General features: G+C 43.6%; 1 long non-coding RNA gene across 2 annotated transcripts; it reads right to left on the bottom strand.

Moving 5' to 3' along the window:
• Positions 1-3100: 3100 nt before the first annotated feature.
• On the bottom strand, positions 3101-5879 carry LOC134730540 (uncharacterized). Of its 2 annotated transcripts, none has more exons than XR_010112329.1 (5): positions 5819-5879; positions 5239-5371; positions 4341-4419; positions 3858-3908; positions 3101-3541 (listed from the first exon to the last, which is right to left on the bottom strand). It is a non-coding gene; the product is annotated as an uncharacterized LOC134730540 (long non-coding RNA). The 2 variants fall into 2 exon arrangements; XR_010112328.1 differs by having other exon boundaries at positions 3858-3942.
• Between the last annotated feature and the right edge of the window lie 5189 nt (positions 5880-11068).

Consider the following 11068-nt stretch of genomic DNA (forward strand, 5'->3'; position numbering starts at 1 on the left):
CAAGCCCAACGAGGACAGATATTGAATGTCAATGTCTAGAGGGCTTAGAGAAGCCTGACTAAAGTTTGGTTAAGATCAGAGTCTTTGGCCGGGCACAGTGGTTTACGCCTGTAATCCCAGCACTTTCGGAGGCCGAGGCAGGTGGATCATGAGGTCAGGAGATCGAGACCATCCTGGCTAACACGGTGAAACCCTGTCTCTACTAAAAATACAAAAAATTAGCAGGGCGAGGTGGCGGGCGCCTGTAGTCCCAGCTACTCGGGAGGCTGAGGCAGGAGAATGGCATGAACCTGTGAGGCGGAGCTCGCAGTGAGCCAAGGTCGCGACACTGCACTCCAGCCTTGGTGACAGTGAGACTCTGTCTCAGAAAAAAAAAAAAAAAGATCAGAGTCTTTGTCACATCATTCCCTCCCCTCTATCTCTGTTACCTCTGAAGACAAACATGCAAATACCAAGTTGACCTAATGTAATACTATTGGGCCATATGTAGGTAATCTTAACATTTTAGAGTTGGAAGAGGACTTTGAAACCACTCACTGCCTTATCTGACAAATTAAGAAACGGGGGTGGGGGTTCCTAGAGGCAAGGTGACTGCGAGATGGAGCAGGGACCCCTCTTAGAGGCCTCCAGAGAAATAAAGGAAAAATCTTGAGTTTTTTTCAAGGAAAATTCCAGGCACCTACCTAGCCTTGAGAAGTTAATGAACATCCTTATAAGCAAGAAGATAGTAATAATTTAAGCAATAGTGTCTCAAGCAAGTTAGAGTCACAAGGTGATTTGGTTCCTCGAAGAAAATAAATGATCATATCTTAGCATATGTTATTGAGTCGCTTTTCAGAAACCCAGACCCCCATCAGGTGGAAAATGCCAACTGCTGTCACATAGAGCTCAGATAATGGGGCAGTGAGGACTGACCAGTGTTTTTTGTTCTAAATTTCTTCCTGACGGGCTTCAAGAGAGTCGCACCCTCAGGCCAAACCCTTAATTAACATTGCTTCCTACAGACCCTAAGTTTTTAGACAAAGCCTCGCTCCCTTCACCAATTGCAAATCAAAGAATCTCTGAATCCACCTATGACCTATAAGCCCTGTCTTCAAGATATCCTGCCTTTTTGGGCCAAACCAATGTTTAACCTCTACGTATTGATTTACTATTTTGCCTGTAACTTCTGCTTTCCTGAAATGTACCCCTGCCCTTGAAAACTCTTGCTTGTAAACCACTGGGGAGTTTGGATCTTAAGTGTGAGCTGCCCAATCTTCCTTGCTTGGAACTCTGCAATAAATGCCTCACTTTCTTTTGCTGCAAACTTCAGTGTCAGTGTTTGGCTTTTTTTTTTTTTTTTTTTTTTTTTTGCATGTTGGGTAAGTGGACCCAAGTTCAGTTCAGTAACAACTGCCTAAGATCCTGTAACTGCCTGATGGGTTCATTTTACCCGCTGCCCAGATTAAGCTTATTTATCAGGACTGGGGAATTCTAATAGAGAAAGAGTTTAAGACAGGTAGAGCTGGCTAACTGGGAGACTGGAGTTTTATTATTACTCAAATCAACCTCCCTGAAAATTCAGAGGCTAGGGTTTTGTTTGTTTTGTTTTGTTTTTTTGGGGATGGAATTTCACTCCTGTTGCCCAGGCTGGAGTGCAGTGGCACGATCTTGGCTCACTGCAACCTCCGCCTCCCAGGTTCAAGTGATTCTCCTGCCTCAGACTCCCAAATAGTTGGGATTACAGGCGCCTGCCACCACACCCAGCTAATTTTTGTATTTTTAGTAGAGATGGTGTTTCACCATGTTGGCAAGCCTGGTCTCGAACTCCCAACTTCAGGTGATCCACCTGCCTTGGCCTCCCAAAGTGCTGGGATTACAGCCATGAGCCACAGCACCCAGCCGAGGCTAGTGTTTTTTAAAGATAGTTTGGCAGGCAGGGGGCGAGGGAATGGGGAGTGCTGATTGGTTGGGTCAGAGATGAAATCACAGAGGGTCAAATCAGGTTCTTCTTGCTATCTTCTGTTCCTGGATAGGATCGCAGAACTGGTTGACCCAGATTACCGGTCTGGGTGGTGCCAGCTGGTCCATCAGAATGCAGGGTCTGAAAAATATCTTGAACACCAATCTTAGGTTTTACAATAGTGATGTTATTCATAAGAGTGCCTGGGGAGGTTAGGAATCTTGTGGCCTCTGGCTGCATGACTCCTGAGCCATAATTTCTAATCTTGTGGCAAATTTGTTGGTTTTACAAAAATGGTCTGTTTCCCAAGCAAAGAGGGGGTTCATTTCAGGGAAAGGGCTGTTATCATAGTTGTTTCAAAGTTAAGCTATAAATGAAATTCTTCCCAAAGTTAGTTCAGCCTATGCCCCAAAATGAACAAGGGCAGCTTGGAGGTTATGAGCAAGATGGAGTTGGTCAGGTCAGATCTCTTTAACTGACATAATTTTCCTATGTCAGATTTTTCTCACCGTCATAATTTTTGCAAAGGTGGTGTCAATCCCAGCATGTTAACGGGAGAGTAAGGGCAGAAAGCCTTGGAGCCTGATGATCCCAGAGTCTGCTCTCCCTGAAGGTAACATCCAAACACAGTTTTTATTTCAAAGAGAGAACAGGGGAAAAAGATGGTAGAAGGAGGGAGCATGAAGATCTCTTATACCTCAAACTCATCAAGCTTAGTCAATTCCTGCTCATTTCTGAAAGGGTGGAAACATTGAAATGATAGATTCCTGTTGAAGGTAAGAGGAAAAAAGAGTGAGAGGAAGAGAAAGAAATGATTTAAATTGACATGCTTTGTCATGATTGCTTGCAAAGACAATCACTTTTTGATGATACTGCAGCCTTATCAGGAAAAGTAATTTATAGATACCATTTCAAATGGGAGGGGAGAAATCCTACAAAACCTAACAGCACACAAATGCAGAAGGAATTATTGCTTAGAAAAAAAAAAAACCAACAAAACAATAAACTTCTCCTGTACTTTATATGTTGAAAAGGTTTGACTGTAAATCCTGACTTTGACATTCATTCCAGATCCATTTTAGAGGCAGCTCACAGACTCAACAGGGCGAGAGAAAACACTAAATCATAATTACCTCATAAAAGCCAAGCTTGTTTCTCTGAATGCTTGAGAACTGGCATAGCTTCTCAAAATATCATAAATTTATTGTGTTCTCTCCTGTTTTACTTAACAGCCAATGAATGTTACTGTTTAAAAGAATTAAAGCCAGGGCTTCGAAGGGGGTGAGAATGGAGGAAAATATTATAAAAGTCTTTAAACCTTGGCTAGCATGTAGATACTGTGTGTAGATTCAGCCCTCATTATGAAACGGCTCATTAAAAGACTCAGCTGAAGGAAAATCCTGCCATGATCCATACCCATTGATATGATCTTGTTCTTATTAGCATCCTCAAAAGGAAAACAGTTTTCAACACAATCTTGAGTTGGTTTTAATGTCCTATAGGATGACACCAGAGGTGACGGCAGGAGGGCTTGCTCCTCTCTGGGAAGCTCTTCTGCAAGTGAAGGATCTGGGCCACTGGTACAGCCAGTGCCATTATCTGGAGCAGCAGAATGGATCAAAACAAGGCAGACACACAATGCCCCCCACACCCCCACGGGGTCCTGAAGCCCCCAGTCACTCTGCATTCTGACATGGCCCTATGAGTTTGTCATACATTCCAAATGAAGACAAGACAATCCACATTTGTTCCAAGAGTTCACCTGCAACTTGTCATTCTCCTGAAGAGAGTCCCATAAATTGTCACCGTAAATTCTCAGCAAAGACTGAAGCAGGTGGGTTTGGGGATTCCTGGGCAGGGCACAAACATGAGCATGAAATGATACAGAATCAGGTGTGTTCAGGTCCCAACTTACCTCTTGTGTGGCCTTGCGCAAGGCACGCTGTTTGGACCTCAGTTGTTGGCTCTGGAAAATGAAGATGTCAGTGACCATCCATGACCTAAGTGGCAAAGCCATTCTAAAATTACTTAGAATGCTACTTTTGTTTTATATAAATCTCTCTTTACTATTGTATCAGGGTGACAAGGAGTAATGCTTGGGCACTAGGATACATATCCCAACAACTGGAAAGGCAGTGTGGCCATTAGGACAGATGACAGCCTGCAACAGATGAAGGCCCAGTATGGCTGGCCCAGTGTGAGCTGGCTGAATGTCCATCCTGGCCCCTGATGACTGTGAAGATAGCCCTGAGCAGAGGCTTTGGAAGAGAGAGGAAAGCAAGATGATGCAGACAGCCAGGTGATGGCCAAGAGGAAGGTGAGCATCTGAAACTGGACTTAAAGAGAGAGCTGAACTGGACTTGAGCAGAAGGAGCATGTGCTTTGGAGCCAGACTCACCTGGCTCAGATCACATCTCGGTGCCGAATATATGGCTTGAGGCAAGTTACTCAATTTCTCTCAGCCTCTATTTTCCCACCTGTAAAATGGAGATAAAATGAAGTGTCATCTATGAGACAAAACTAAACATGAGGCAAGATATAGCAGGTGTCAAAATTTATTTATTTATTTTCTTTTTGAGACAGGGTCTTGTTCTATCACCTAGGCTGCAGTGCAGTGGCATGATCTCGGCTCACTGCAACCTCTGTCTCCTGGGCTTAAGCAATCCTCCCACCTTAACCTCCCAAGTAGCTGGGACTACATGCGTGAGCCACCACACCCGGCTAATTTTTATATTTTTTGTGGAGATGGGGTTTTGCCATGCTGGCCAGGCTGGTCTTGAACTCCTGAGCTCAAGCAATCTGCCCTCCTTGACCCCCCCAAAGTGCTGGGATTACAGGCCTGAGTTATCATGCCCAGACAAAATTTATTCCTGATAATTCTTCAAAATGTTTATAAAGTTTCTCTCCTAAATCATCTCCCAGTGGGTATATATGGCCAGCTTTTCTTCCACAGTGAAACAGATCAAATTCTTGGCCTCAGTTTACAGGCCATTTTGGATGAAAAAAAATTAAGATTGTAAATTGAATCATCAGAATCATTCTAGTGTTGTGAGATGTTCACACCATGGGAAGCATCCCGGGAACAGAGATAGTTTGAGGGAACTCACATCTTGTGCATTCTTTGGGTCTAAGTTCACTGAGTGGAATTGGGAGCAAAATCACTTGTGCAAATTATACTAAATTCATCCTCTAGGTCCTCTTCCTCCATCCCTCTCTCTTGGTCAAGTATGCACAGTTGATTTTGTCTAGGTTGAATAAGCCAAATGTGTGCAACTCCATTGTAATTGTAGACATACCTTGCATGCTTGTCGTGAAGAGTAGGAGAGTTAGTGCATGTGAAGTATACAGTGTAAGACTTGATATGTACTCAGTCAATTCATGTTACCATTGTCCCCCCTCACACTTGGAAGGCTCTATTTGTGACCACTCCTGGAGAGAATTAGACAGACACTCTATGACAACCTGACCCTCCTCTAACATCTTGATCCTTGAATAACCTTGAAGGTGGCAAGAAGTTAAAAAGGAGGAAGGAAGGAGGGAAGTTGAAAGAGGAGGAGAGGAAGAAAGAAGGAAGACCAGAGAATATCTGTGTCGGTGGAAAGCATTTCAGTAATGATAATACTGATGTCTGGTATCGCTTGAGTCTATGTGTACTACCAGCTAATATTAATGAATTATTTATCGATCATTTTCCTCACCAGGGACCAGGCATTGTACTATGGCTTTTCATGTGCGACAGAAAAAAAAAAATCAGTAATAACTGTTATTAGAAGACCATGAGCTCTATGGAGGAAAAAGGGAGAGTTTTATTTTCTATAAAAAACGATCTGCAGACTGGGGAGGCACAGCCTTCATCATAAGTGAAAGTGGGCTCACCAAGGAACAAAGGGAGGGTCTGGCTTAAATAGGGAAAGTTCTTGCCCTGGTTCTTGATCTGGCTTATTCATGCAAATGAAGGATTTAAACTTGTTCAGTTCTGATTGATCCAAACAGTGGAGCCCTGACTGGGCGGTTTCCAAGCCCAAACCCAGAAGTCTCTTGTCAGATGTTTCTTTCAAATGGCGTGTGTGTGCGTGTGTGTGTGTGTGTGTTGGGGCATGGTTCTGATTGCAGTTTATCTTGGCACTGACAACAGAAATTGGCTTGGCTTGATTGTAGAAGGGAGGTCCGGTGACACTTTTACATCTTTCTGAGCTCACAGAGTACATGACCACTCCCTCACCCAGCTATGGCTGCCTGGTTCTGTTTGAACCCTGAGCACCTCAGTTAGCCACAGGGAGTCCATTTTGTCTGTCAGCCAGGGGCATACTTTAAAATAACCCAGAGTCTCTTCCCCTTTCCATCTGCTCAAAAAGATTCTGTGCAGCTCTTTTGATCCTTGATTCTTTGCAGAATTGGAATATAGGGCAGAACTGGAACTTTGCATCTAAACTTGGAGGAAAACAGAGCTTGGAAGACCGACAAGTGAACAGTTGATAGTGTCCTGTTCTCCTGTTGTGTACACTGCCGAGGTACTAAGCATTAGTGTGGTGTTAGGACACATATTGGTTTTCATCCACAGTTCCTGGCTCGTAACTCCCATAGCCCTTGTTCTAGTCTTTTGTTGTAATGTTGGGTGGGGTTAGGCCTCAGGGGCAGCCCTCTAACCTCCTGCCCTCCTTTCACGCTATGTTCCCCCACCTTTCTGACTGTGGGTCTTAAGACTCTTCCATGAGAGGGTCTCACCTTATATCCTAGGGAAAGGAATGGTGACGTCATGAAGCTTCCAGAAAAACCCAAGAGGACAGGTTTCGGGGAGCTTCTGGAGAGCTGAACACGGGAAGGTTCCTGGAGGGTGGCGTCCCAGGGAGGGCATGGAAGCTCCGTCCCCCTTCTCCCATGCCTTGCCCTATGCATCTCCTCATCCATTTCTTTTGCAATATCTTCTATAATAGACCGGTAGATGTAATAGTGTTTCTAGGGTCTGTGAGCCACTCCAGCAAATCAATCAAATCCAAAAAGGGGGTCATGGGAACCCCAACCTGAAGCCGGTCCATCAGAAGTCCCAGAGAGGGCCACACTTGCGCCTTTTTGGGGGGCAGTTTTGGGGACTAAGCCCTCAATCTGCGGGATCTTACAGCATCTCCTGGTAGATGGTGTCAGAACTGAATTAGAGGACACACAGCTGGTGTCTGCTGCTTTGTTTGTGGGGGGAAAAAACCCATGCATTTGGTCATGGAAGTCTTCTGTGCTGATGATTGTAGTGGTGTGAGTGCAGAGGAAAATCACGGTTAGAGAAAGTTTTCCCTACACAAGTAGGCTAGGAATTCCTGTGTGCACCATCTCCATCACCTTTCCCATGAGTATGTCCCTATCACAGCCCCCTCTGGGATGATGTGGCCGCCTCCACTTTCGAGCTGCCGTGTGTCCCACAGCCACCAGCTACAGATTCCTTCTCTGATGATGAAGAAAAATGGTGACCTAGGGGGTGGTATTTGTGATAACCATCTGTGTCCAGAATTTTATACTGTTTCAGATGTTTATTGCAGCATATTAAGAAATTAGGACATCAGATGCACCTAAAGTTTTTTTTTTTAAATGGCCTGCCTTATTTCCACTGCCCATCCATAGACTTCTGGCGCGGGAACAGCAGGCAGCTGGGAATCTCTATTTGGATAGCAGAAGAGGCAGAGGCAGGGGCAGGGCATAGAAGAGCATTCTACCCAAACCTAGGTAACAGCCCTGAGGTGTGGGTGCAATCTAAGTGACCATTCAACACACCTATCCAAAGTGACACCCCAGCCTTCTCCTCCCTACCCGCTATGACTCCCTGGGGAACTGCCTTCAGCCTCCACCATCTGGTGATGCTTGATGTTTCCTGAAATAACAGAGACTGTGAGTCTTCTGAGTTTATAACAATAGCTACCATTTCTCCCTGTCCTGGGCACTTAACAAGCGCTATCTCTAGTCCTTATAACTGCATGATCTAGAGGACCACCAAGGTCCATATCACCGTTCTACTGACTCTACCACACAAATCTCTCATGGTGCTTTGTAAAGGTCTATTCTTACTCTGTCTTCCTTGGAAATGAGAAATGTAGCACATCTCTGTTAAGAGACATTTTAGATTCCTGGAAAAAAAATTCACCTTTTTTGCTTTCTCTTCTCCAGGGTGAGTAATTCTACTCTCTCAACGTTTCCTTGTGAATTTCTTCTCAAACTTTGTTGTCATCATTTTTGTTTCCTACTGTGCTTAGAAAACGAGTTCCATGTCTTTCAAGTCCCTTTCTAAAGCACAATGATTCATTTTGTTATACATTTCTGATTAGTACAATATGTCTGGTACAGTCTAAATTCAACTTTAAAGTTAAATTTTAAATTGTATTAAATGTGGTCATTTGATACAAAACTGTTAATTTAATCCACATTATTGCCCCCATAGCTAATATTTCTTTTGCTATAAAATCATAGCTAGAAAAATTAAAAGATCTAATAAGCCAATTCTCAAACCCCCAACCATTAAAATCAAGAAACAGACGGAGTTCTGTAATATATTTCGGCTTTTTGTTTTAGTGAATATTCTTTCTTCCTCTGCAAGCTGTAATAGGAAAACAAAGTGAAACAAAAAAACACTGGACTTGAACCCTTAATTCATTACTTTTGTCTTCGTGACCACAGGCAAATCATTGAACCTGTCTGTGTACTCATTTCCTCATTTATAAAATGATAGGGTTGGATTATATTGAGGGAGTTTTCAAAACTGTTTTTTAGCCATGAAAATCTTTCTTAAAAGAAATCTTATGTAGAAGCACATAACACACAAAGCAGAGAAGCAGCAGGAATGGTGAGACCCTAAGATTCACCCGCTTAGACACCCCTCACCCAACTCCCACCCACCCCCACCTCGTTTTCACAATTTATGATTTCATATACAAGCACAGCTTTCGTATGTGTGAACATTTACATTCATAGCACATATCTTGGATAGGATATACATGCAAGTGTGTGAGTTTATTTGTGTTTATATGAGTATATAGAAGAAATCCAAACCTCCCCAAGCTCCTTCAATCTGTGACTAGGAATGAGATCAGATATCACTAGCTCTGAGTCACAAAGTCACAAGCATAAGGCTGGATGGCAACCCCGTGCATACTACCCCCAAGGATTCTGGGACCACCCCCCCACCCCGGGACAGTAGATGGTTTCTCTTGTGCTCATCAATAAGTGTGGGCTTGGCAGATACTGTTGCTTGTCCCCTGCTGCTCCCCTTGCCCCACTGTCTGTCCCACTGGATACCAAAATCTCTGCTCCTGCTGATTGCTGTCTCAACTGCTGCTCTTCCGGCTTGGAGTCGCTGGGTGTTCAGCCTGGCCAGGTCACCCCTTGCTGATTGACGGTTTCCTGCCCTCACTGCCCTGCTGAGCAGGTGGTGCGGTGCGGCTGCTCCATTGCAAACAGCGCCCCCAGCAGGCAGCGCTGCTATGCGACCTTGGCTATCTGAGCAGCAGCATCCCCAGTGCCATGAGTACTTTCCAAACCAAATTCTTGCAATGCGGTGGGAAGAATGCATCCTTCTTAGAAACAGTGTCACTAAACCCACAAGATTTTAAGAGTTTAAAGAAAGAGCTCTTTTAGTTTTTATTTACAACCTCCTTCCTCAATTGCCTTCTCCTCACAGGACTCAAACAAGTGGCCAGCGGGTACTGGGCCAGAAGATACATCTGAGTGACTGAGACCACACTATTCTTAGGACTGCCCCTCCCAGAGAATAATTATGACCATTTTACTGAGTCAGATTCATTGTCACTGGTTCGTTTCTCCCCTAATGCTCTCCCAAGAGGCTTCTCAGTTTCCCCTACAATATAACTTCTGTTTTCTAGAGTGTCCCAGCATGCTGACCCGACCTGGGCTCATCCTGGGGCCTCCATCACACAGAGCTGAAGCGATGCCTGGCTATGGTGTAGTCTCGTATAGATCAGGAACCGCCCATTCTTAGCGTACCCTACACATGGAGGATGGGAATCTTCTCACACAATTTCATTTTAGGGTGCATATGGAAGCTCTTCAAGTATGGTAGATAGATAGATACCAAATACCTAAGTCTTTGGCTGGAATCAAACTGGAAACCTTGAGAACAATCAAACTATGCTTGGGAGCAAGAGGCTTCAGATTCAGTTCTAAGTAGAACACTATCCTATTCCATGATACTGCTGTGGATTTTTGGCAACTGGTTTTAGAAATAATACAAATAAAACCTATGACCAAGAAATCTACCGAGGTCAACATTTCCCAAAGAGTGGTGCTATGTTTCCTGAAAATAAACAAATATACAAGCAGGTCTGGGAAACCCCACAACCTATAGCACTATCTTACATGTTTTTTGGCATGCTCAAAATTAGAGAGATACTGAGTAAGGAGGAAGCTTTTGAAACTTTCTATAACACATTGTTTTAAAATATATTGACAATGAAACTCTAAAAATATCTAACACTCTGAATGTTCCTCAGAAGTCATGTTTTATGGAGTGTATTTTGAGAAAATTTAGCCTAAAACAGGGTGAGCAAACTATTTTTTTGAAATTAAAAGTTCAGTTTTGTGGGCCCCACATATAGAACCTACCACAGTTACTCTGCTGTTGTAGCATGAAGGCCATTGTAGATGATACATAAACGAATAAGCTTCACCGTGTTCCAGTAAAACTTGGATTATGGCCACTCAAACGTAAATTTCATATAATATTCTATGTCACAAAATATTATCCTTTTGACTCTCTTCAACTATTTAAAAGTACAGAGAACATTCTTAGTGCAAAGACTGTAAAAAACAGGCGATGAGCTGAATTTGACCTGTGGGATGTACTTTGCTGATCCCTGTCTTAGAAGTACTAAAAGCTAGTGAAATCACAGTGCCTGTACAGATACCTGAACCTGAAGTCCATGGAGCAGAAACCCTGTGTGTTTATTCTCCACTGAATCTCCATGCTCTGTCTGCTGCATGGCCAGTGCCTGTTTGGTGAATGCTCATAAATATTGAATGAAGGAATAACCAGCAGTTCAATTTACCTGTCAGTAACATGTGCAGAATTTGGTTTCTCAAAGTTGTTTTCTTTTGTCGCTGTTGTTGTTTTGGCCCTGTTTGCTGGGTATC

Source organism: Pan paniscus, chromosome 5, assembly GCF_029289425.2.
Source record: "Pan paniscus chromosome 5, NHGRI_mPanPan1-v2.0_pri, whole genome shotgun sequence".
NCBI lineage: Eukaryota > Metazoa > Chordata > Mammalia > Primates > Hominidae > Pan > Pan paniscus.